Below are 27,649 nucleotides of genomic sequence, written 5' to 3' on the forward strand. Positions count from 1 at the left end.
TCATCTGTTTGTTTTCATCCGTATGGTAATATATTTTAGCGATGTAAGAATAATTGCATTATAACAAAAAAGTCTTACTTTATATTTCCAATTAATATTGTGATTTAATAAGATAGAGAAATAAATATGTATGATTTTACATAACATTTAGAATTTTGGTTTTGTCCTCACTGCAGCTAACATTGGCTGGTGACATTGCCCAGGCGTCTTGGCTAGACGTCTAACCTTCGGTATCTCAAAATTTTACCATTCGCAGTATCAAACTTTAAACTTCAAACATTTGAAAAGAAATACTGGCAATAGCAAGTATTTTTTTTTCAAATGGTTAACTATTAATAAAATGAAAAGAAGTAAATACTTTTAAGTGTATAATAAATCATCTATGCGCTAAGTAGCTTGTTAATATGATTTATCATATATTTAGATAATTAATGAAAAATATAAGAATAAGTTCTCAATTTCCTTAGCAATGCTGATGAAAATAAAATATATATAATTTAAGATTAATACATTACTTTGAAAGTAAATATAATTTTAAACAAACTTGAAAGGTATTTATCCTGTTGGTGTCTAGATAGACTTGTATTGAGAGCGAATCATGTTGAATTTATATAGCTTTGAATGTTTCAATGAAGAACTCTCATTTTATATTTTCTTATAAACTTTTTAGTAAAATGGTTTATATTTCTCTTTGCACGTTAAGAACCTTTGCAACAACTCTATGAGGGGTCCGTAGGTGACCTGTTGCAAGGCTAAATTTCTGTCCCTATCCAATATTCCCTCATTTCCCGTGGCAGTCTAAATTTCGCCGACCTTAACCCCGGACGCCCCTATTACAGAACCTAATATTTATTGTTCATTTGTTCTCGTCCTGAATATGCATGAAATATTTGCCACTGGACGTTAAGCAACCAACAATCAATCAATCAATTTATATTTCTCATTTACTAAACTTCAATAGACGATGTCTTTGATCGCCGCGTGTGAGATCTATATATAGAAAACCTGTATATTTTGCATACGTCTGAAGTTTTTTTTTTTTTTTTTTTACTGTATAAAGTAAATACATACAATATACATACAATTATTTTTTAAACAATGTTATTGTTTTAAGGACTGCATTTTAACGCTGATAATTAACTGTAAAGAATTTATAACGCTAGTTCATTCATCATAAGCGCAGTCAAGTTCTCATTATACATTACATTTTAATTGTTGAGTTGAATTCTTGACAAACAATGTTAGTGTTATTTATTTTCGGTTTAATGTCCAGTCTTTATAATATTTATATGTTTATGTGTTCTCAATATTTTTCAAAATATACATATATGTATAATAAAATCTTATTGAAAAGGGCCGTAATCTTATACATATCCGTACCGATTCGGAACACGGTTAAATACAACTTTAATACCAATCTAACTCAAGAACTTAAAATAATTTTTTTTTTCGTAAGAAATAACTTTTCCCTCATTTTATAAACAATTTCAGGTCCTTTGTGCACTTAACAAACGTCTTTGTGCTCAAGGGAGGTCCTTTATGTGCACAAGGGAGGTCCTTTGCGGTGCTTTTAGAGACCGCAAAAACAATTTCTAACTTACTTTTTGACATTGCATTGCATATAATTGTATTCTTTAAAATTTATATAACGAATTTAACGAGCTCTAAGGGAAATTCAAAACGGAAATTTCTTTATTAAAGAGCAAAATCAAAAGCTCAAATGTGTCATATTCCTGACTTGGTACAACCATTTCTTTATGTAGTAAACAGTGGTTCAAACCGTTAATAATCCATTATTTCTTGTGAAATTCTCTAAAACAGCTCAGACAAAGAAAGACATCACATCCACTACATTTAATTTTAACATCTTTCCTCACTTTGTTAGCAAAACATTGTTTGCAACGCCCCCTTTTGTCATTTTCATAAGGCCAATGTTTAACTTCCTGAGGATCAATGCTTGATAAGCGTTGTCTTTTTCTGTTGCCTCCTGAAATTTCCTCGGAGTTGCTTTGCTCTTTCCAGTATTTGTCTTCAAATGATGTTTTGGAGACTTCCATTAATATAAAAGAGTTTGAGAGGTCCAGAAGAAAATAGAAAATGTATGTCCACCACCTTTTACACATTCGATATGTTGGATATTCCGTCCTAGTTTGATCGGCTTTATCCACACCATTCATTTTGACATTTGAACTTTGTACAACAGATGGACTGGCAACCATTTTCTGGGTACCATCTTTCTGTCTACGATGTACCTGTAGGTTGTCTAATGTTGGATCGTCCGCAGAGGACAAGAAAAAATCACTTTCTTGTCTTTCCGAGCATAAGCTGTTATCCTCCCTCTTTGAACCTCAATTTTTCTCCCCTTGATTCTTTACACATTTAGAATGTAGAGGCTCAACTAATGGTTTACATGGTGCTGTGATCTCTTCTGGAATGTGTTTCATGGCGTCCACTTTAATGTTCTCAGGAATGTCGCCAATGCCTCCTGTCAGTGACATTTATGTGGCACTGTTCGTAATGATGGTGTCATCTCTGTAGAATCTTTATTGAGACATGTTTTTCTTTATCATCCACTTTACACTAGTAACCGGAATTTAGCTTAAACGGCCAAATAGGTATTAACCCTCTTTAAAAAAGATTACTGGAATATTGAATCAGATTAACAAAAATTAAAAACGGTTTTTTATCTTATTCAATCCATTTTAAACTATTTTAATACCAGTCAAATAGATTCCCTTGCGGTCATTCAAGTTATTTTAAGACCCGGTTAACCTCCGTCAAACTAATAAGTCACGCCCCCGTTAAACTAGTTCAAACTGATGTTAAGTCCTTTTAAACTTTAAAGCGTTCGCCTCCTTGTAAGGTAAATCAATCAAGCAGAAAAGAAACCCCGATAGATATATCTTTAATCGTCTGTCCATTCCAAACGTTATTGATTTTCGTTAGATAATATATCTCCATCAAATATTCCCCTTTAAAAATACATATCAATAAATTAAGTAAATTTTAGTTTTTGATGCAAGACTTCTTTTAAAATGCTGCAAAAAAGAAAATTTGTTGAATAAAACTTAAATATCTAAATAATATTATTTAAATTTGTCCACATGTAGTTTAAGTATATTAAGTAACTTATAATTGAATATTCTCAGTATTTTCCAAACGAGTCAGAATTTCTCTCTGTACGTGTCAGTTTAATGTTTAACCTTTCATTTCGGTCGAACCATCAACATCACTTACGTGACTTATGAATCAAACGTTAGACTTGATTTTTATACGATCTGAAGATGCTTGATAAACATATATATTTGCCACTGGACGTTATATTAACAAAGATAAATTCAAAGGAAGCTTTACCAACTAGGATCTCCCGTGTAATTGCAATGAACTAGTTTAAAAAATAATCAGTTTCGAACTTTTAGAATTTCATATCAAAACATGCGTCTTGTTTTTTTTTTTAATTTATAAAGACAAAATATGTATAGCTTTTCACAATACTAGTATTCATGTTGCCAAATATAAACTAATTATTTCGCATGAATATCTAACACAGTAAAGCCAAATAATATCGTTTTAATTTATTCATCAAGACATTTACATGTCAACGCGCAACAGTTAAGATTAAACCGTATCAATTCCTCAAACCGACCATTGTGGATGACCTGTGTTAATACACAGGAAATGGTAGGAGTCTATTAGATTAGCAATCTAAAAAGTCATCACACGATAAAACTTCGTACTATATCAATACATTTGAAGATTCTCAAACAATTAATTCATGTATTGATTATCATGTGTTCTCTTATTATCTTTATTGATGAATTTATTGTCCATGCAGCCGGCACTTAAAACGTTTTTTTTTTTCAATTGTTCAGGTTTCCAGGTTCATGTTTTTCGTATCAACTTTGAAATGTTCTGTCTTGACATCTTTTAAACGAAAGCCGAGAAGGATCATTCAAAACCCCAAAACCCCCAAATCCTACATTCATTTATCATAATTCCTCGCGTTTACGAAAGCCCAAAAAAAAATTCGCACTTTACACTTTAATATACTACCGAAATCTATTTTATAAAGTTTGTTAAGAACACGAATCCATTTAAAAAAAACAAAGGTTCCGTTAAACCTTCATAGGGATACATCCAACTTTACCATTTGAAACGAACTTAAATAGAGATTTATAATTTTTACAAAATTATGAGGGCACGTTACACAACTACTCAGCCGTGAAAAATGCAATCAACAAAATAGATTGGATTCTCCTTATTGCTTATGAATATCATGTTATAAGAACAGTGTAAATTAAATTTAATTATGCAATATTTTAAAGTTGTTTCGGAATTGATTTATGTGTAGTGAATTTTAAGACAATGGAGAAAAAAATCAAAAGTGCCATTCAATGTGTTTTAATATGTAGTTTATGTGTAATGAGGACGGCTAAATTAATATTGTTATTGTACGTTCTGTAGTTCTCAAGTTAAAGAAATAACAATTGATATTGTTACATAGTTTGCCTATTACAAGTTCGTTTTTGTTTTTCAATGACATCAAATGAATAAACGAATATCAGATTTTATCTTATATCAAGTTTAACATACAAACTTTTTAAGGTGCACGTGTTTTTTTTTTTGCTAAGTCTAATATCTTGGCAGAGTACGTGCTTTCTTTGGTTCGGCTAACGGGCAAGTTTCTAGTTTTTTTTTATTCAAATCTGTGCACGAGGTCTTAATTGTTGTAAGAACGGACTGAGTAACATTCAACAGTCTTCGAAATAGTCTTCTTCGCTGTTCTTGAGGCTTGCAAAAACCAACATTGATGTGAAATAACATGTTTTCTGTAAGACCAAAAAGTTAATAATTTCCCATGAGCTCGATGTAAAACCAAATCTAACTACTTGTAAAGAACAAATACCCAAATATGATAAATGACGGGATTTCAATGCACGCTAGCATTATTTTAACCCGTTTGTGAAAGGGGGTCTTGATCGGGACAGAAAACTGACCGTAAAACGGAGACAAATTCATTTTTAGAATTTATTTTCATATTGAAATTCGTTCAGGCTCTATTCAAATTCGTTTGAGGAATTTATTACTGGAAAAGAACGAGTGTAAATGGGGGGAATACATCTTACTCAATAAAGTTTGTAACTATACACGTATCGTACGTTTTTTACGCAATAAAGATAAAACCTAAGAAACAATTCACAGTTTCGATCGTATAAGAAATGTAGTACTGGACAAGAATGAGTTTAAATGGCGAAAATGTTTTTTTTAAACAAAATTTGCATACAAAAGCTGTCTATGAATAATATTAACCTATAATACATGAGGAGTTTAAAGAAATTAAGTAAAAAAAAATGAAAACGCCAAAACAACAGTGTCTTGTAAATATGTGGATACACTTTCAATAGTCAAAACGTTATTTATTTAAATGGATCTTCATTACAAGAAGTTAGAACAAAACACGCACATAATAAAAGGATATTTATATACATACATTTCGGTATTTTTCTTTTATGTATTAGGCGCTCCATTGATGCATTATCCGGTGTTTTTTACTGTCAATGCTGAACTATACCTACGAAGTTTTATATTATAGGACTTTCATCGTATAGTTGAAACAGGGTTTTTATTTCAAAGGGAGCCACGGTTTGCAATGAAAAAGATCAATTTTAACGTTTTCAAACGAAATTAATTGAATGGAAAATTTCCAGACTATAGACAAGACAAGACATGTGTGAAGATTTCTTAAATTTTCAACTGGCTTCAACTGTTACAAACAAAACGAAAAATGTATTAAACATTTTAGCTAAAACAATAAAAATCTTTATTATTTTTGTTTTCCCAAGGAAAGATTTTGTTTGTTTGTTTTCAAAGCTGATTTTTATGTGGTTACTGCCATCACAAGTCACTTCTAAGTATTATATATTTATAAAGATCAAAGGACCCAATCAACATGATAATTTGTATTCAGTATAATAATCAGTCGTGCATGACATATCCCAGGACACGGCGCGTGCCATTTAAAACTTCAATTACTTCTTAAATATTGAATAGATTTTATCTGGACAAAAACTATAACAGATAAAAAAATAAATTATCTATCGAATGCATAACCTCAACGCTCACTAAAACATCTATTACATGTCCTGAATGCACTTTGTGTGTCCTGAGTGCACTCATGAGGTCCTGAGCGGTTTTTAGACGTACCGCTTGGTAACACAGCGTCCTTGCAAGTAGCAAGCCTCTATCAAGAAAATAGAAAAGGAAACCAGAGCCCTATCCAATTGTATCGTTTAGTATAGAGAATTTTATAGTTTATTCGTTATTTTCGTTTCAAAAGCAAGAAGAACGTGATTTCCAATTCTACACACCCATCAAAGCACTAACTATTCTAAGTTTGTTGTAATTGAAATCTAATATATCTGTCACATTCACTGTATACGTACTGGTGTTGTTAAATCTTAACATATTCTAAACGTCTGAAACTAATTAATTGCCAGTGACAATGTAAAAATGGGAAGATGCAGTATAATCGCCAACGAGACAACTCCCCACCAGAGACCACATGACATAGAGGTTCACAACTATAGGTCATCGTACGGCCTTCAACAATGCGCAAAACCCATAACATAGTCAGCTATTAAAGGCCCGAACTGACAAATATAACACATTTAACAGTCTGATTTTAGTAAATGATGAACGCAAAAATGAAAAAAAAGTTTATCTAGAAAAAAAATTATTGCTGAGTTACACGAAATGCTACTGTATTCGATGAATATGTGATGATAGATTTATACTAGAACGTCATAATTTTAAACAGTCTGGTAGAACTAATACGAATCTCATTTCAGGAACATAAAACAAACACCAAGATAAATATCATAACCCTATACTTTGATACAATAAGTTCTTATAAAACTTTTCCTATATGATTTTTTTTCGAATGTAAGCTAAGTCCGCAGTCATGTTATATATGAAAGTTAAATATTGAAACATATATTATTTTAATGAAATGGATTGAGATATTCTTTTACTCTATATGAAAATATAAGGAGATGCGGAATGATTGCCAATGCCGTCATAACGATCACCAAATGTTGTGTCGGTCACCTTCCGCGGTCTGCAACAATGAGAAAAACATACCAAATATTCTTAAGAACAAACAGAGTAAAGAGGTTTATTATTCCAATATATTATTATATAACTGAATATTTAGATATTAAAACAGTTTAGCCATTTCAATGATTTGTATTGTCACATTTTGGAAATTATTGATATCAAAGTAAAACTTTTGACGACGGCAGTTGCTAAACATCGAATGTCGCTATTCTATAATGATTTGGTATACTTTTGATCTTCCTTCTATTCCGAATGCATTTTATTTGCGGGGGAGGGGTAGGGAATTATCCGTATGGTATAGCCACACTAACAAACAATAGCTTCTGCAGTTCTCTTTGTAGAGGCATATATTTAGTGGAGTTGCCGTCGGTTGCTGAATCTGATACTCGAAAAACATTGACGCGTTGTAAACTATTAATACTTGACTGAGAGGAAAGTATTTGCTAAAGCTCTGTCATGATTCTTAGGATAAGTAAAAATTCCCAAGCATCATGTTCAATTAACCTTATGCAATAAACAATTGATTAGTTGATACAAGGATTTCTATAGATTTACATTCCTTGGTTGATAGTAGGTCGATGAAAGAACACTTGAAAAAAAAACTTTATAAACGGTGCCATTATTATATTTTGTATCAATTAGAATAAAGTAAAACTTCTTTTTTTTAAGAAGTCATTTTTCAGTTATGATTAGAGCAACAAAAGGGCGTTTTTTCTCAAGTTGGTTTGCTCAGAGACAATGTCACAGTCTGGTTTGCTAGAAAGTAAGTAAGTTATTTGTTGGAAATATTAACTTTTGAACATGTATAAAATAAGTATGACACTATAGTACAAGGTGGTTTGTATAGTCAACGTTACACCCGGCCTATTGGATCTAGAATTCACCTTTTTGACCATTTTTTTACAAGTATCACATACTACATGTAAATATAACAGGGGCGGATCCAGAATTTCGATGTCTGGGGCACCATGAAGTTAAAATTGAATATTTTTATAGATATGTAAATATGCGAAAGTGTGTTGTAGTTGTGGTGAGTTGGTGGTGGAAAATGGGGGGAGGGGGAATTGGGGGGGGGGGGGGGGGGGGGGGTTAGATTTGCATTTGTGGACCATTTTTTCTCTTTGATTTTCTGCCATTTATTCTCTATTCTTTATATTTTGTCACACTTTTAATTTGTTTTCTATACTTTTGGATCCATTTCTTTCTTCTAATCCTTTATTCTTTTCTTTTTTACCATTATTTTCTAATCTGTAAACCTCATCCATACGTATACCCTCATTCATGGTGGTAACCCATTCATGCCCTCTTACATACTAATTGAAACAAGAAACATACACACACATGACTGTATTATAGGACGGTTGTAAAGTAGGTCTTCTAAAAATACAATATAATATATACTTGTATTACATTAAGCTTTACAGCTCATCGGTGTAAACAAGAAATAATAAATTATAATTGAAATAAAACATGTAGATAGAGAATGTTAATTATTTTTTTAAATACTCTCCTTCCTTTTAAAAGCCAGGATAATAAAATTTCCCCAAAAAAGTCAACTGCTTAACATTCTGTAGAGTTAACAACTGTATCCATTTATATACGCTCGGTCTCTACCAGTAGTATTTTTTTTATAAACTTTGCACGCAAGTCTCTATATGCCGGACACACAAGAATAAAGTGGAACTCGTCCTCAATACATTGACGACATACTTTGCATAAACGATATCATTACGGGAACATTCAGAAAACGACCAGTCTCAATATTTAATGATTTAGTCTTATTTTTGTAAAAGCCTTTCCGGGCTTTCGGTATAGAGTAGGGATATATTAAGTCAAGTAATATTGAAAATCTAGGTTTGTGGTTATATTTTTGTAATTGGCACACTACTAATTGCTACTGTTTTCCAACAAAGAATATAGTTCTTGTGTTTTTATATCTAGAAGGCGCTGTTTTATAAGTGAAAAGGCGTTTTCAAATGTCAGTTCAGACTGGCGTAGCCACAATTCACCTAGTCCGATGTTGTGTAATTCATCCTTAATCAATTTTACCCTGTTCTAAATCACAGCCGTACCCTGTACACACTTCCCAAACAGTCAAAGTATTTGTGCTAAATACAACTGTAGGACCATTGTTCAAGTTTGACGTATTTTGTAGACAGTGAATTGTTGACGGATTTTAGTTAATTGTGTTGTTGAGTTGTTGATGTCTCCTTGACGTATCTATCACATCTCCTTTTATTCATAAGGTGTATTCGTCTCGATTTTGTCACGATCACAAAACTTTTTATCACCAGTTATGACGATTTTGTTAAATAGATTTTACTGTTGTCACGTGCCCTCATTTTTTGCGCACTCATTTTCAAAAGTATTTGATAATAATTCCTGGACGTTAGAATGGTTGCAACTTCTTTAAGCCAGATTAATATTGTGTTGTAAACACATGTCTATTAAAATATTAGCAGTTACAAATATTGATTAACGATATTTATATTATACCTAAAAAAACATGATTATCTGGTACCCAGTCGACGAAAAACTAAACGAAAAAACAATTTAATTTCTTCCAAAGTTAAGAGGATTTTATCATACGCACATTCTAGAAAACATATAAGATGCAAAAATTTAAAGTAACGGTTTCATGTAGTATATAGTTTCCATCCTTACCTTTAAATTGTTGATGGATTGCTGTATTATTGCGGGCAATCCATCGAAAGGAATTAAAAAGAACATGATGTTCTTTAACGATGTGTGGCCCTCGTGTGAAGTAAAATTGATTATACATCATCAATTAAAAAAAAATTGTGATATAAGTAAAAATCAACAAAATAATGTTGCAACTAGATAAGCTTGTCAATTACAATGGAACAAATTTCTTTTTTTTTGTATATACTGAGGAAGAGATAAGAAATAAATCCAACACTTCAATGGGATTTGTTACTTTCGTAGGAATGGTTAAGAAAATCAAGTGCATATTCTCGCGTATTGGATAAATAACAAATGATGTATAGTAGTTGTTTTAACAAGATAAATTTATTTAATATATATATAAAAAAAAAATCAAAGCAAAACTTAAAACACAAATTGGAGGAATCTATTTTTCTGTGTATTGCAAATGAATCATATATATAGGATGTAATTTTCAATACGGTTTAATTAACAGGGGAATTTTTAATTTGGAAAGAAAAGACCATCATTAAGTATGAACAGATAAAAAAAAAACATATTAAAGAATGTACGGAAATATTTCAAATGGCAAGCATACAAAACTATCATTCTACGAACCTAGAATAAATTTAAGTTTAACATGTTTAAGTTCATCATACTCTTTTAATTTTGTATGTACGTTGTATATTCAATGTATAATTTCTTTTTTGCTTTGCAATGACTTATTGTTTTGATCGTAATGTTTAAAACCCCTTCTGTAGGCCTGTGTATTACAAAGGATTTATCGATTAAAAAAACTATTCCATTTATCACACTCGGAAGAGCGTGTAGAACGCCACCCCCTCATGTGTATACTCGTAATAATTTCTACGCTCCTGTTTTAAGTTGCTCTTTCGTTATAACCACTGTTCAATGTATTATGATACATAACCTTTTCCGGTCAATTGAGTTATTTGCGGGTTACAGCGATATGCGGCACCAGTGACAAGTATTACAACTTTAATACAGAGTTAAAAGTAGAAACATTTGGTAATTTATTTCAACAAGACTATACTGTTTACGGAAAAAGTCAACAATCTCAACATTTTCACAATCAAAGGTTTCATTACTTTTTAATAAAACTTTTAATACATATTGTTTTATTTGTCGGTAATTGTAAAAGATTTTTACTAACCTAAAGGATTAATAATTTTATCGATTTTAATTATGTAAACAATGACTATTGTCTGTTCTTTTTACATTTGCCCCTTTATTGATTATCCGTAAGGAATACACGATAGGAATACAGACGAAGAGAAAAAGAAAATATACGGGAATACGACAAATTAACAGAAATATAAATAATAGTCATCCCATACAAATAATAGTCATCCCATACAGAGTAACAGACTGACAAATTTATTGTATTTAATTTATTTCTATTTGATATTTTTATTGTCTTTCACAATCCTTGATTCCGTTTCTCGTTTTAATTTTTTTAGAAATTATTGTTTAGAGACCACAAATACTGAGATATCTCGAGTTTTCATATCAGTTATCAACACTCTTTCAGATAAAGAGCTACTGCATGTGGACACATTAAAATCATATTATTTACCGGAAATTTCTATTTTTAACTGGTTCATTTTTCTTGCTGCATTTTAAAAATATATCTTGGATCAATAACTTTAAGTTACTTATTTTCTTATGTATTTGTCATTAAGTCATTTTAATTGTGAATATTTGTAAAGAAAATCGATAACGTATGGAATGGATTGCAGATAAACATATATCTATCGGGGTTGCTTTTCTGCTTGAGTGATTTACCTTACAAGGAGGCGGACATATTAAAGTTTAAAAGGACTTAACATCAGTTTGAATAAGTTTAACGGGGGCGTGGCTTATTAGTTTGACGGAGGTTAACCGGGTCTTAAAATAACTCGAATGACCGCAAGGGAATCTGTTTGACTGGTATTAAAATAGTTTAAAATGGATTGAATAAGATAGAAAACCGGTTTTAATTTTTGTTAATCTGATTCAATATTCCAGTAATCTTTTTTAAAGATTGTTAATACCTATTTGGCCGTTTAATCTAAATTCTGGTTACTAGTGTTAGCTTCGACTGATGATGAAACATCAGCAAGCCCCAAGATGGTCCATAACTTATCCTTTCCCTCTTTTTTGTATTTTTTTCGACGGTGACACTTTCATCCCTATGACCTTGAGGGGGTTGTATACGGCACATTTCCTATATTCGACTTTATCTTCATTAGATTATTCATGTTGCTGGTTATTCTTGAAAGTAAATACATATGTAGTAAATAGACATATTGTATTTCAACAAATGTACATAAGAAATGGCATTGTAAGCATAATAAATTCAAATGTTCTGATAGCTTAATGATTAAAATGTCCATTGGTTGAGGCAATTTATATATTTATTCACTAAAATAATTTTTTTTATTTAAATTATGTCATCTTAATATTTTCGGCAAAATTGCCAAAATTTAATTGCACATGTAATTTTTAAACACAGCCCACCCCACCACCACCCTTGCAACAACTCTTTCAGTTGGCCTGTTGCAAGGCTAAATTTCTGTCCCTATCCAATATTCCCATTTTTCCATGACCGTTCAAATTTGTCCCGACCTTCATTCCGGCAGTTTCAAACACATCACTCAAAGATTGCTTTTATTAGTCAGAAACTAAAAGTATTCTAAAATATCAATAACGAGTAAAAACACAAATTATTGTATTCACTTCTGAGTAAAAAGTAAAATCACAAAAATACTGAACTCCGAGGAGAATTCTAAATGGAAAGTCCCTAATCAAATTGCAAATGACACAGAAATTAAAAACCGTACGGCCTTCAACAATGAGCAAAGTCCATACCGCATAGTCAGCTTGAGAGGATAGTTTTTCAATAAATATTTTAAGAATAGACTAAAGACATGTTTTTTAGTTAGACGAAAGCACAGATAATAAGCTTAACAACGACCAAATTTGTTTGCATATGAATATTGCCTGTTATTTAGCAAGCACGTCAAATATGAGATAAAAATAACTGAGGGGTTTATTAACCTGCAAGCTTAAACGATAAGTAAGAGATTTGGTATTTAATATAACGATAAATTTCTCTTCAGTTCTCATACTTTGTACAACAAATTGAATTTGTAAAAATTATGTGAAAACATATTTCTGTACAAACAACAAAATTATTATATTTAAAGTTACCAGTGTACGTTAATTAATTTGGTAACCGGACAGAATGTCACAAGACAACAAAATCACAAATTATTTGTTGACAATTGTTTGAATATATAAGATATAAGAGAAAGATCATTAAATATATTCTTTCTATTTCATATTTTCATTTCACAGTTAAGGAACTTGTAAATTGAAAAATTACTAAATTTTAACGATCTTTAACCAATTGATTTGATAATTGGTATATTGTTTTATCATCACAAGTTACAGATCAAGTTACAATTTTGTTCCGGTCTGATGATTTTCTGCAGAGTTATGGTCCTTAGACTTAGAAAAAAATCACTTAAGTAATCAGTCTTTAACACTTTTCTTCGTCATGCTGGAACCCCCCAGGGTGACTGGGGAATAGAAGTATGGTCACCATTGGTCTTCCTCCGACCGGCAGTAAAACCCTTGCTAAAGTTGGGCGTCCGTTTGGCTGTGCGGGATGTACAAATTTCCAGCCACGTCCGGTCAGAATGGGGACGTTAAATCCGATGCCTCGTGTAAAGAGAGTGCCACGCTCTTTGCACGTTAAGAACCCTTGCAACAACTCTTTGAGGGGTCCGTAGGTGACCTGTTGCAAAGCTAAATTTCTGTCCCTATCCAATATACCCTCATTTCCCGTGGCTGTCTAAATTTCTCCGACCTTAATCGCAGACGCCCCTATTACAGAACCTACCTATTGTATTTATTGTGAATTTGTTCTCGTCCTGAATATGCATGAAATATTTGCCACTGGACGTTAAGCAACCAACAATCAATCAATCAATCGTCATGCTGGAAGATATTGACTTGATATTTGTTATTTAATTTACACCATAATAGTTGTAGATCAAGTTAGAATTTTGTTCCAATACAATATTTTTTTAACTGGTAGGGGACTATGTATTTCCATGCAATACTCACAAAATGCTTGTTTTTTTATATCACTGCCATTAGTTTAATTTATAGATGTACATAAATCAGTAAATCCATCAGCAGTCGTTCACCTAGGGCAGAGTTAATCTGTCATAATTGACGCAGGCTCCTTTATATTATTTTATCATTTTGTCACGTCAGGTTCCTTTATAGATTACCTTATGGTATTGGTTTCCCTCATGTACCACTAAATTTAAACATTAGGAGCGTGAGAGCCTACCCAATGCACCACCAAGTCATAGATAAATCAAACGAACTGAACATACAGTTTTGGCATCCAATGGAAATATGAGTATTAAATATTTTTGGTGGCATCAGGGTAATTATTACATTTTCACCATCGGGCAGAATGTCAGTAATCTCAAATCCTCTGTCTGCCATAACATTGTCTCCTGGCGGAAGTAAATCCAGTAAGCAACTATGTTTAGTGATTTCTTTGTCGGAAACTCTTCCACCCCAAAATTCAGAAACAAAAAAAGGTAACATTACCAGTTGGACCAACGCCCACTTAAACTTGCATTGAAGAAGGAATTTCCACAAACACTTTCGTTTTTATTTTTTTTAAAGAACTCAGGAGATTTAACTCTTTCAATAAATTTCTCAGTATAGGTACGTCATATGATTAGATGTTATGACCGACAAGCAAGGTCGAGATTTTGTTTGAATCTTTTCTTTAACTTGAAGCAAGGCTTGTTTTATACACACTGGAACACCACGGTAGTACATTTGGTTTCTCTTAAAAGAGAAAGTAATAACAGTAACATCGCTTGCCTTTCGAGAAATGGCTGTCGAAGAGACCAATATAGATTCAGCATGTTCTTCCCGTCAGATGCTGATATTAGTGTGATGTTTGAGGTTCTTGATAATAAAGTTCCTTTTAAGTCAAGCACAACAGATTCAGCTAAGCCATCTTAAGAACATTTAGTTGGGATGCTTTCAATATAATTTACCGACAAATCTCGATTTTAATTTTAAAAAAAGATTCAAAATTAATAACTATATGGTATCTTTACGATTAAATTCTTTCTTCACATTGCCCTACTTTTGGTTCATTTAGTTTACACAATATTTACTCAGATAATCATCACAAAACGATATGATGCAATTGAAATAAATATTAAGAATCCAGAAACAAGCAAATTTGCTTTTACAAATATGTCTTCTAAATTAGATCATTACGCAACTCCAAATGTGATGCTTATACTAACTAGCATCGGTCATGATGACCCTAAGCCAATTAAGTGAGCTTAAAATAAACAGCAACACTGCAATGATAAACAATTAGAAAGACATCTACAATGTACATACAAACCTGTTTGAAATTCATTTTCTCTCATATCACGATAGAAGTAATCCAAAAAGATATAAAAGTAAAACAAAAATAACCTAATTGGAAAACATTTGAGTGAAGAAGTATATGAGTAAATGTGTAAGAATTAAGCTAGCCTTGAAATCCTCTGACAAATGTTCAGAAGAAGAAAAGGATTCAAATCTGATTCCAGCAACAGTGTGACAATAATCTTTATTCCACCATTTGCATTAGCGACAAGTATTTCTTTGCGTAGACTGTTTTTGCTGAAAAGCAGCCTCTGGACATAATGACAAAGATCAATCATTCGAGTGCAAACGGACGGCTCCAACATTTGAGAATTCTGTTCTTACAACAAAAGTTCTACACACGGCAAAAGACCCTTTGACCCGCATGTTATTGATTGGAAACATGTCAATGGTCGGGGGAAATGTTTCTCTGATTATATCGTTTTCAAAGTAGAAACCATCTGGTTTGACCTGATTGTATAAATGCTCTCAATATTATTTTAACTAATCCAACATTTAGAGCTTTTCCACACTTTATCATGATCATCATTTATATTCGATTTCATCACTATCTCCTGTTGTCAGAATTATGAACCACATACAAACCATCCAATTCGAGGGTCCGTATGTGTTGGAAGGCAACATTAGAATGAGGACGTTAAATCCGATGCCTCGTGTAGAGAGAGTGTCACGCTCTCTGCACGTTAAGAACCCTTGCTACAACTCTTTGAGGGGTCCGTAGGTGGCCTGTTGCAAGGCTAAATTTCTGTCCCTATCCTATATACCCTAATTTTCCCGTGGCAGTCCAAATTTTCCCGCCTTCTACCCAGTTGACCTCTATTACCGGACCTACCTATTGTATTTATTGTGAATTTGTTCTCGTCCTGAACATGCATGATATTTTTGCCACTGGACGTTAAGCAACCAACAATCAATCAATGTCTTAATTTAATATACCCTAATTTTCCAGTGGGATACCAAATTTCTCCGACCTTCATCGCAGACGGCCTCTATGCAGGACCTGCCTATTGTATTTATTGTTTATTTGTTCTTGTCCTGAAATGCTTAAAACAGTTGCCACTGAACGTTTAGCAAACAACAATCAGAATCCATCGAATTGGGCACATTTGAACCTGTCCTCTTTTCCACTGAGCCCGATTAAGATTTTTGTACACCAGAGTAACATCACTTGTCACAGACCTTTTAGATAAAGATAATAATTGTAGGGACTTGAATTTGTCTCGTAGTGGAAAGTAAAATCACAAATATACTGAACTCCGAGGAAAATTCAAAACGGAAAGTCCCTAATCAAATGGCAAAATCAAAAGCTCAAACACATATTTATGAGAGTTTGCTGTTTCATTGTTCCATTCGGATTTCGTTATTTTCTTCCTCATCACTTCTGATGATAATACCATCATGTTCTTCTAGGTTGTCTTCAATTCCTGAACTAATTGAATCATTTGCAGTTATCGATTGAACTCAATTGTCTTCTTTGTTATTTTCATCTACCACTTCCATACTGTCACCCTCTGAATGCGTGGAAAAATAATCATCTATATCAAACTGATCAACTATCCTCCACTTTATTTAAATCACTTACCAAGGATAGTGTCATCATCACTTATATCAGAATATTAACAATTTAATACCATTTTCAATAATAAGTTGTAGATTATCAATACAAATAGTTAAAAATTCAATAACTCTGTTGGTAATACTACCCATCCGTAAAGCATTTTTAACTTCATCGCCTGATTTTTAAAGTAAGGTTCCGTTAAATTTTTACATATTAATCCTAGAGCTCTCAATATGCACAATATTTTGTCATTTGACAGTGCACATAAAATATAATCTTGAATGAAATTTAATAATGCTTTGAAGAATTTAAATAATTGATGAGATGTTTATGTCAAAAAATAAGTACCAGCTGCATTATTGAATACATAGTTAAATCGATTTTAATGTAATTTCATAATAGGTATTCGAGTAATATTCAAACTTTTTATAAATATTGTTGGCAGTTCTGGATCTGCAGTGCCATCTTTTAAAAACAAATATTTGGAAACACGGTTCAATAAAAATGACGGTGCTTACATATTGCTACATCCGTCAACTTAGACATTAAAATGCTTTTCCAGTTGAACTATTCGTTTGGTACAAACATCACTGTATAAATGACCAGCACATTTAAAATAATGAGTTATGGTACTTTTATTTCCATCGTTAGATAATAATAAATAGGCTTTTATGTTCCGTAACACAACGGTCTGTCATAAATCATGATACTTTAGGTGAAATTTAATCGTGGATTAATATCTTTAATTATTTCTTTTTTTAAATCTACATACGTTATTGCCTTTCCATTCTCATCCTCTCTTAGGCCAGCAGTTAATATTATGTCTCCTGTTGATAATTCCAATCCACGAAAATGTCTATAGTTTTTTTTGTTGTTTTGTTTCGTTGGTAAAGGGGCAAGCTTTTTCCTTTTGTTGGTTAATAGCAATAATTCATAATTCTGAAGTAAATTTCGCAGCTTTTAACTTGCTTGGTAGTTCATCTGTTGAAATATTTATAACAACCAGTGAAAGAACACATTTTATCAGTGGGGCTATGAGTTCCAGTCAATCTTTTGGCTGCGAAAGCAGTAATAAACCTGCCAAATTTGATTTTTTTTTTTAAATGATTTGCCTTGTGTTGGCTCTCTCAAATTAAAGATTTTATTCAGTTATATGTTCTCTATTGTCTTCTAATGTGTCAATTTCAGATTCTAAATACTCTATGTTGGACTTCAGGTCAGAAATATGTTGGATGGAGTGCTTTTATCTACAGCTGATGGTTTTGGATGAATTTATATTAAAATTTCTTTCGATTTATACAATTTCAAATCATTAATATATTTCCGAGTAATGTCCCTTGATATGTTAAGGCGTATCGTGCAATACTCCATATAAAAATTGATTTAATTTGTTGATAAAACTGAAAATGAACGCAGAAGTAGAAGCATTATGCAGAAAAATGACTCAGGATCGCCTTAAACGGCTTATAGAAGGTCTACAGGATACTGATGCATTTACATTACAAAATGAAGTGACTGTAAGTCCAGATGTAAACAATGAAAAAAAAAAATGGCGACATACGCCGAGGCAGTTTATATTCATAAAAATCAAAGTAACATTCAATCTGATCAATCATATACAGAAAATAACACTTATTATAATACACAAAGAGAACAAAGTGACCCGAGTGATTTTGTAAAACCTATTTTCTTGAAAGATCAAGATGTTCATGGCTCAGTCAAACCTCCTCGCGCCCAATGGCTTACAAATGTCGAAATATGCAAGTCAAGTGGAGCTAAAGTCCCGAAAGAGTGCATTAAGGGAATACAGATAATAAGAGAGATGTGGCGTATATACATGGACAATGAGGGTGACAGACTGTCTTAGTTGATACAGTAGTTAAATTTACGTGGCAGGCAAGTACCCCTTCACTCACAAAACCCTCACAACCCATCTACGTTGCAAAGTGACACAATCCGCATAATTCCCCCAAGGGTGACTGGGGAATAGAAGTATGGTCACCATTGGTCTTCCTCCGACCGGCAGTAAAACCCGTGCTAAAGTGGGGCGTCCGTTTGGCTGTGCGGGATGTACAAGTTTGCAGCCACGTCCGGTCAGAATGGGGACGTTAAATCCGATGCCTCGTGTTAAGAGAGTGCCACGCTCTTTGCACGTTAAGAACCCTTGCAACAACTCTTTGAGGGGTCCGTAGGTGACCTGCTGCAAGGCTAAATTTCTGTCCCTATCCAATATACCCTCATTTCCCGTGGTAGTCTAAATTTCTCCGACCTTAATCCCGGACGCCCCTATTACAGAACCTACCTATTGTATTTATTGTTAATTTGTTCTCGTCCTGAATATGCATGAAATATTTGCCACTGGACGTTAAGCAACCAACAATCAATCAATCAATCAATCCGCATAAAGGTGAAGAACATCCCCCTCTCCGGACGATGGGCAAATACATCGAGCCCTATCCCTTCAAGGCTGTGACATTCAGAGATTGTTTAGGGAGCGTTTGCGTGCAGACGGAAAAGTTACCAACTGTGAGACTGGAGATAGACTAATGATTAGCAAGACACTAGAAAACCAATACCTATAAATTTGCCAATTGGAAAATACATATTAGGCAGAATTTTCCATTCGGGCCAACCTGAATTCGAAAACAGAAATAATATTTCAATAGAAGAAAAAAATCTGTCACAAATGTCTTAAACCAGGGCATATGCTGTTCCAGTGCCCCAATGATTGGGCTTGTAAAATTTGCAAAGAAAGTGGACCCAAAATGATTGACTGTCAAAAACACTTCCAGGACAAAGATGGAAATGAACAGCAAATTAAAGCAGAATGGCAATGAGTATTGTGATGATAATGTACAGGAGGAAAGTGTAGAACTTACAATTTCAAAAACTCCAACAAAATCTCCTACTTCAAAAACTTCTGAAAACAGAAAAAGAAGTAGCATGAAACATGCCAATAAGTCAGGGCAACCAAAAACCAATCTGGGCAATGGTGGCATTCCTTCTATTTCTCATTAATACGTAGATTTTTTGGAAAAAACACCGTCATGCTGGTCCATCAGGATCAAATGACTATGTTTTAGTGAACGATAGTAGGGATGACACAGATGTGTCAAGCATGGTTGAGATGTGGGCGAAAAGGGACAAGAGGTTTAAATTGCATACAGACAAAGAAAACCTGGAGAGCTTTTATATATTTCATGTGACAATGAGCATGATGGTCGTAGTATGAAAGTAGTCAGGTCGTAAGAAGAGCGTGATGATGAAGGCACGGGCGTGCTAGAATCGTACTATGGTCTTAAAAGCGTGGTATAGTCGTAGTAGAAGCGTGGTTGGGTCGCGGTAAGAACGTGATGGTCGTAGTAACGTCGCTGAGATCGTAGCGCAGTCTCTCAGACTAGAATCGCGCTTTCGCTACGATGGTACAGCGATATTGCCAACCTTACTGCGCTCTCACTACGCTTCTACCACGACCTGATTTCGCCACGACCGCACCACGATTGTTTTGAACATGTTCAAAGTTGGCCACGCTCATCACGATCATGAGGACCTCACCACGACCTTACTGCGATCTACACGATCGCACTACGATCGTCAAATTTTTTCAGAGATCGTAGTGTGATCGTGACGTAGTGTGACTGGGGTATTACATATATGTAATAGGCATATTTTACCTACAGATTCACTTGTTCGACTTAATACCAAATAACTCGCCATAAAGACAACAAAAGTCCAAGACCCGAGTCTTCTTCCGTTAGTCATTCTTGCTCAACAACGAGACGTTGGAAGTGGGGTTTCGAGCACGATAAGTTAGTTTTATTATGCACAAGCACTAAGTCCTTGAAATATGTACAGATGAAATAATAAAAACAGCAAATCTAAATGTACTGTTTTTACATGTCGGTACGAGCAGAATACTTAAAGTCAATGGTAGTATTGCTTCATCAAATAGTCACCATTTAATATGTTTAACACATTTATTATCTTCAGGCTTAGTATTTTTCATAGTTAACAGTACCGACTATATGTAAAAATAAAAAAAAAAAAAATTATAGTATTTATTGCATGTACAGGGACTTTTTTAAAACAAAATTGTCTAATTCATGACAAATTTTGTTTTCAAAATTTTTTCATCAATTTCATATCACAAATGCATCCTTTCTCAAAGTTGAATGTTGGCTTTTGATTAACTGCAACGGTGAACGAGAAATAATAAGATACAAAGCACTGAAACTCGTCGAAAAAGAGAGTTGAATGTTTACTCCAACTCACCCTCTCCGTCCTTCCGTCCGAATTGTGATGCACTTATCTCAGCTCCAGCCGGACGGTTTGCTTTTAAAATTGATATGCTGCTTTGTATTGATGGGGCATACGTTGTAAGCGATTTTCACTGCTCTCCAATATCAACTTCCAGTTTCGTGGGACTTAGCATTTTTTCACTTTATGGAATAATAGTGAACATTTTCGTTACAAAATCTCAGCTCCAACTGAATGGATTGCTTTGGAAACTGGTGTGCAGCTTTTTGTAGATGGGGCATACGTTTTCAGCGATTTTTGATGGTCTCTAATACCAACTTCATGTTCTTTGGACTTCGCCATTTTACGCTATATGGAATGATAGTGAAAATTTTCGTCACAAAAATTGAAAATTGGTATGCATTTTATATTGGTGGAAAATATGTTGTAAGCAATTTTGGATACTGTACAATATCAACGTCCTGTTTGGCGGGTATATTTAGCATAAAGAATGTCATCTCATTTTAACAAATGGCATTTGACTAACAGGTCGAACAACTGATGTTCTTAAACCCTGCTGACTGCCATTGGCGATTGCCAATTAAATTGATCACCAGGTGTTACATGGATCTTACTTATTAGTTTTAATACCAAACAGAAAACAATAAACTTGCGAAAAGATGGTATATCGCAAATATAAGGTGCAAAAAATTTGTACACCATATCCGGATTTCGACAATTAATGTATATATACAAAAACATGTACTCTGCTCTATTTTATTGCTGTTTCCAAGGTCACAAAAGCAGTTTTACTTGGCAACAAGCTATCTTGAGCAGAACTACATGTGCACAATGAAACAAAACACTTTTGTGTCCATCCAATATTGTAATACATGTACCATTGATATTTTGTTGACATGGAAAGTCAATAACTGAATGCGTAGATCCGTAGGTATGTATTTATTATTTATTAATGTATATCTCTGTCCTGAATGTTCTGGCATTTATTTGTACTGTATTTCTGTCACATAGTGCTGTCATTTTAGCGGTATTTTTCAACATTGCCATATAAGCGCGAGGTTTATCTATTTAGAAAACAAGGTTTCAACCAACCATTTTTTTCTTAAAATATCCTATACCAAGTCAGGAATATAACAATTGTTATCACAAAGTCCGTTTCTATGTATGTTGGCGTTTGTTTTTGTAGCAGTTCAGTGTTTCTGTTGTTCCGTTTTGATTCCTCTTATAGTTGATGTGTTTCCCTCAGTTTTGGCTTGTGACCCGGATCTGTTTCAGCTAAATCGATTTATGAATATTGAATAGCAGTAATTATTTTTTAAACTACAATATTGCCTTTATTTGTGAAATATCAGTTGCACATTTGATCATTCCATATAAAAATCAAAGACAATGTGTTTTGCAAAAGATTATATAATTAAAACTTTCTTCACAGAACATACTTACTTCATTATCTCCATTTAAATATTTAATCCAGTCACCAGAATGAATTAACTCTAGTTTATTTGATGTCATTGCAGCTCCCCTTTTGGTGGTATACTGCTCAAGGTGTAGATCTTGCAAGTTCAAGGTGATTAATGCTTGCAGAATCACATCTTCATCTTGGTGTTCCAGAACCACATGGTTATTTGTTTGTCTGCACAATTTGGAAATGGACCCTGCCTGTCTGGCAATATTTGCTGAAACACCCATATAACTTTAAACTGCTTTTTCCTTGAATAGGACCCCCAAGGGTGACTGGGGAGGCGAAATATGGTCACTTGGTCTTCTCCCGACAGGCAGTAAAACGCTTGCCAAAGTGGGGCGTCCGTTTGGCTGTGCGGGATGTATCAAATTTGCAGCCACGTCCGGTCAGAAAGGGACGTTAAAACCGATGCCTCGTGTAAAGAGAATGCCACGCTCTTTGCACGCTAAGAACCCTTGCCACAACGCTTTGAGGGGTCCGTAGGTGGCCTGTTGCAAGGCAAAATTTCTGTCCCTATCCAATATACTAGTACCCTTATTTTCCTGAGGTAGTCCAAATTTCCCCGACCATCATCCAGGATGGCCTCTATTATTACAAAACCTACCTATTGTATTTATTGTTAACTTTTTCTCGACCTGAACATGCATGAAATATTTACCACTAGACGTTAAGCAACCAACAATCAATCAATCAATCAATCAATCCTTGAATAGGTTCATGACAACCTATGTAGCCTGATTCCTAAAAAAGTTCATATGTTAAAGCACACACACAACTTGAAACACCTTTTTTATACTTTAAAGAACCATATTTCCTGAACAGTGAAAATGAAAATCCTTACAGCCAAATGCTTTGAGTGTGTAGGTAAAGGTTATATCTTTGGTTCGAGTAGACTTACATATCCGAAAGAAGACCAATCTATCTGTCTATAGGACTATACTACTCCAAAAGAAGGATAGTATTGCTAACCTACTAATGACTTTTAGCTAGCAAGCAAGCTAGCCAAAGATATTACCTTTACCTACACACTCAAGTCATTTGGCTGTAATATCTAACTTGACCTCCATTTTGTCATCAGTATCTCAAAATTTGAAAAATACTTTGGTTGAACGGTTCATGTGTAAATGCTCGGACACTGTTTCGCAGCTGCCATAACATCCGAAAATCAATATCTGATTTCTTTCTTCAGAAATCCATGTAATTAAAGTTTGTATTTTGCTTCTTAAAAAATTATCTCTCTTCCTACACCCCCCTTTTCCTTTTTTGCAATTTTATTATTTTGATATTGTGTTGAATTTGTATATGCAAAAGAATGATAATCCCTTTTTATGATTAAGTACGAGCGTTAGCGAGTACTCATCATGAAGTAAAGGATTATCATTCTCTTACAAACTTAGAATACTGTAAAGTGCTCAAGGCTCGAATGATCCCTTGATTGGTTTTATTCAAGAATTACACTGTAAATAAAAGTGTGAAGAATCTGAACACTTTTTGAACGCCCATTTGTAACACTTCTGGAACACGTAACAGTGTTCTAAATATTAACATTGGTGTTCCAATTTTTAGGCAGTTAAGCTGCCTTATGCTATCACCCTAGATTTGTGTTCTTCCTAACGAATGCTGAAAAAAGTGCCATTGTTGTAATCTAGCAGGCTAATATGTTATTTATAACTAATTGGACATTTTTTTCATTCTTTTAATTCTGGAATACAAAAAATATGACCAGAATAACCTTAAATGATCGTCGAACGACGCATAATATTTGAAGTTGCACATAGGAAATAGTGCTCAATAGAAATCCGTACGTAGTTTATTATCCCCTGTGCTTTTGGCTAAGATGGCAAAGAACAATTGTATGAAATATTTCATCGCCGAAAATCTGTAATTACAAGTCGTTTATATTTCCCAAATGGCAAAATGCGCAGGAATATTGTTCATGTACACCAAATCTCTATGATAGAGGGAATAAAGTTATATATAGTACACATGTAGTCTAAGTTGGCGGTAATTTTAACTTACACGAAACGTAAGTTCGTTTGATTCTGATGATATAAAGTCCGATTAAGCGAAAGTACTCTTAATCATGATATTCTTTTAGTTTAAGAAGATTGTGATTATTTAATTGATTTCAATTAAATGTATGCACATTTAAATTCCTTTCTTTTATTAAATTATTTCCGTTTATCACTGAACTCACAGGCACTTGTTTCTATCCATGGGAAGCCCCACTATCAACGTATATTTACGAGAAGGTACCCAACTACTTTTTTCACCTCTCCGCTTCAAACCCTTATTTTGCTGTCAATTCATTCTCAAATTTATTGTTCCATACACCATTCGATTTGTGAAAAGTTTTTCTTTCAGATGGTATGGATTGTATTTACCCTTAGGGTACCCCTCACCTCCAATACACAATATGGAACAATAAATTTGAGAATGAATTGACAGCAAAATAAGGGTTTGAAGCGGAGAGGTGAAAAAAGTAGTTGGGTACCTTCTCGTAAATATACGTTGATAGTGGGGCTTCCCATGGATAGAAACAAGTGCCTGTGACTGAACTTGTCGTTTTTGTGAATGAAATACCGGAAATCGACGTAATCAATGTCGACCAATCAGGTCGATGTTTTAAGAAATGCGGAATAACTCGTCCCAGAGACAAGTCGGACCGAGTCCACTCGGACCGTCTAAGAAAACAACTCGGACCCCTTGTCAGATTAACTTAGGGTTTCATAAAATGTAAGACTAACATGTCTAGCGGAGCCATCAATCTTTCGTTTGTGCATTGGGAACTATTTAGGGGTATTTTGAGGGGCCTAAAGAAGGGAGGGGTTTACTGTAGAACCCTATGGGGTTTTATTTTCAAATGACTATTTATACTCGAAAACAGTAAGTGATAGACACGCGTGGTCTTCAGTAATGAGAACAGGACAATGAAACAAATCAAATAAAATATAGGGTGAGTCCCTGGGGGTCATCCCACCCCCCTTCAATTTGAAAATGTTCTTTTATCTTGTAAACGGTCGCGATCCCCACCCCTAAACCATATATATACTTGTATGGGACAATAAAACAAATCAAATGAAAATTTGGGGGAATCCCTGGCGTCACCCCACCCCCTTCTGTTTCAGAACTTGTAAACGGTCGATATCCCCACCCCTAAACCATATATATTCATGTATGGGACAATATAACAAATTAAATGAAATATAGGGGAGTCCCTGGGGTCACCCCACCCCCTCCTGTTTGAGAACTTGGAAACGGTCGAGATCCCCACCCCTAAACCATATATATTAATATATGGGACAATATAACAAATCAAATGAAATATAGGGGAGTCCCTGGGGTCACCCCAGCCCCTCCTGTTTGAGAACTTGGAAACGGTCGAGATCCCCACCCCTAAACCATATATATATTAATGTATGGGACAATATAACAAATCAAATGAAATATAGGGGGAGTCCCTGGGGTCACCCCACCCCCTATTGTTTGAGAACTTGTAAACGGTTGAAATCCCCACTCCTAAACCATATATATGCATGTATGGGACAATATAACAAATCAAATGAAATATAGGGGGAGTCCCTGGGGTCAACCCACCCCCTCCTGTTTGAGAACTTGTAAACGGTCCCCACTCCTAAACCATATTTATTCCTGTTTGTCATTTCAAAATAATTTGAATGATATACAGGGTCAATCTCCTACGCGTCACATTATGTGACATATGCATATCACTTTACTAGACCAAACCAATGTGTACTGGACTTTGCCCAATGTCAGGCGACCATGGGAATGACGAATTATGGGAGCTTTGTTTGGGAGACTTCGTCACAGCATCCTGTTACATTTATTTCTTGTTTATTATAAAATTTTATTGATGCAAAAAAATGAGTCTAGGTAAATTGAATTTACTTTAATTATTTTTTGAATTATTTCTGGGCATATAAACATTTTCATTTATGGCTCATTTTAAAGAAAACATATAAATCTTTCAAGCAGTGTAAAGCCCAAGAATGTTTGACCAATTGTTTTATTTGACCGGAGAACCTGAGATCACCCCCAGTTTTTGGTGGGGTTCGTGTTGCTTAGTCTTCAGTTTTCTATGTTGTGTCATCTGTACTATTATTTGTCTGTTTGTCTTTTTATTTTTGGCCATGGCGTTGTCAGTTTGTTTTCGATCTATGAGTTTGACTGTCCCTCTGGTATCTTTCGTCCCTCTTTTATAATCACCTGTCATTTTATTCCAAACTTGGTATGGAGTGATATCACGGACTTGGGGTGAAGGTGGGGGTCATTTACATTTACTATGGTCAGGGCAGTCAGACCTCACCTTTGATCCCTGTAGTAGTAAACATTTGTCTGATTTGTGTCTCATAACTTTTGTACTGTAGAACCCAAACTCAGTGTTCCTTCCAGGGAAGCAAGTCCATTCATACAATTACGTCAACTTGTACCACTAAAAGTCAACTGTTACCAACGTTAACTACCAACTAGAACACCTGCAATCATTGCGAACTTGTACCACTGCAGACTCACCATTAAAAATATACATTGATATATGCGTTGCTTTAGAAAACCTTGATAAAATATTAATTAATTTGCCTTAATAATCAATTCATTAAATAAACATAAATGTACAATATACGAATGTTTAATGTTTGTTCTTTCAAATCTGAAAAAAAAAATTGAAGCAACACTGACACAGTTTTCATAATTACGTTTGCCTTGGTTTTTGGTTAACTGCCTGCAGCGCTTACAGTGCTTTGATTAATATCATGTGTGCATCTTTCGAACACTATGTGTGTAATTCTGGAACGGATAGTGTGTACTCCTTGAACGCCTAGTGTTTGATTCTGGAACATGTCCTTTTGAGCAAGATTGTACGCCGTTACGCGTTCCAAGCCTTGTAACATTTCTGGAACGCTCGGACTGTGTTCCAGAAATATGTGTTAATATCCGGAACGCATAGGGTGTACTACTGGAACACGTTTCTACATGTTCCATTATCTGAAACATTTTTTTGTGGTCAAGTAAAAAAAATAATTGAATAGTTATAAAAAAACTTTAATAGATTAAAAGAGGCAAAATGCAAAATAGACATTACAATGAGA

The sequence above is a fragment of the Mytilus californianus genome, unplaced genomic scaffold, assembly GCF_021869535.1.
Source record: "Mytilus californianus isolate M0D057914Y unplaced genomic scaffold, xbMytCali1.0.p SCAF_23, whole genome shotgun sequence".
Taxonomy (NCBI): Eukaryota; Metazoa; Mollusca; class Bivalvia; order Mytilida; family Mytilidae; genus Mytilus; species Mytilus californianus.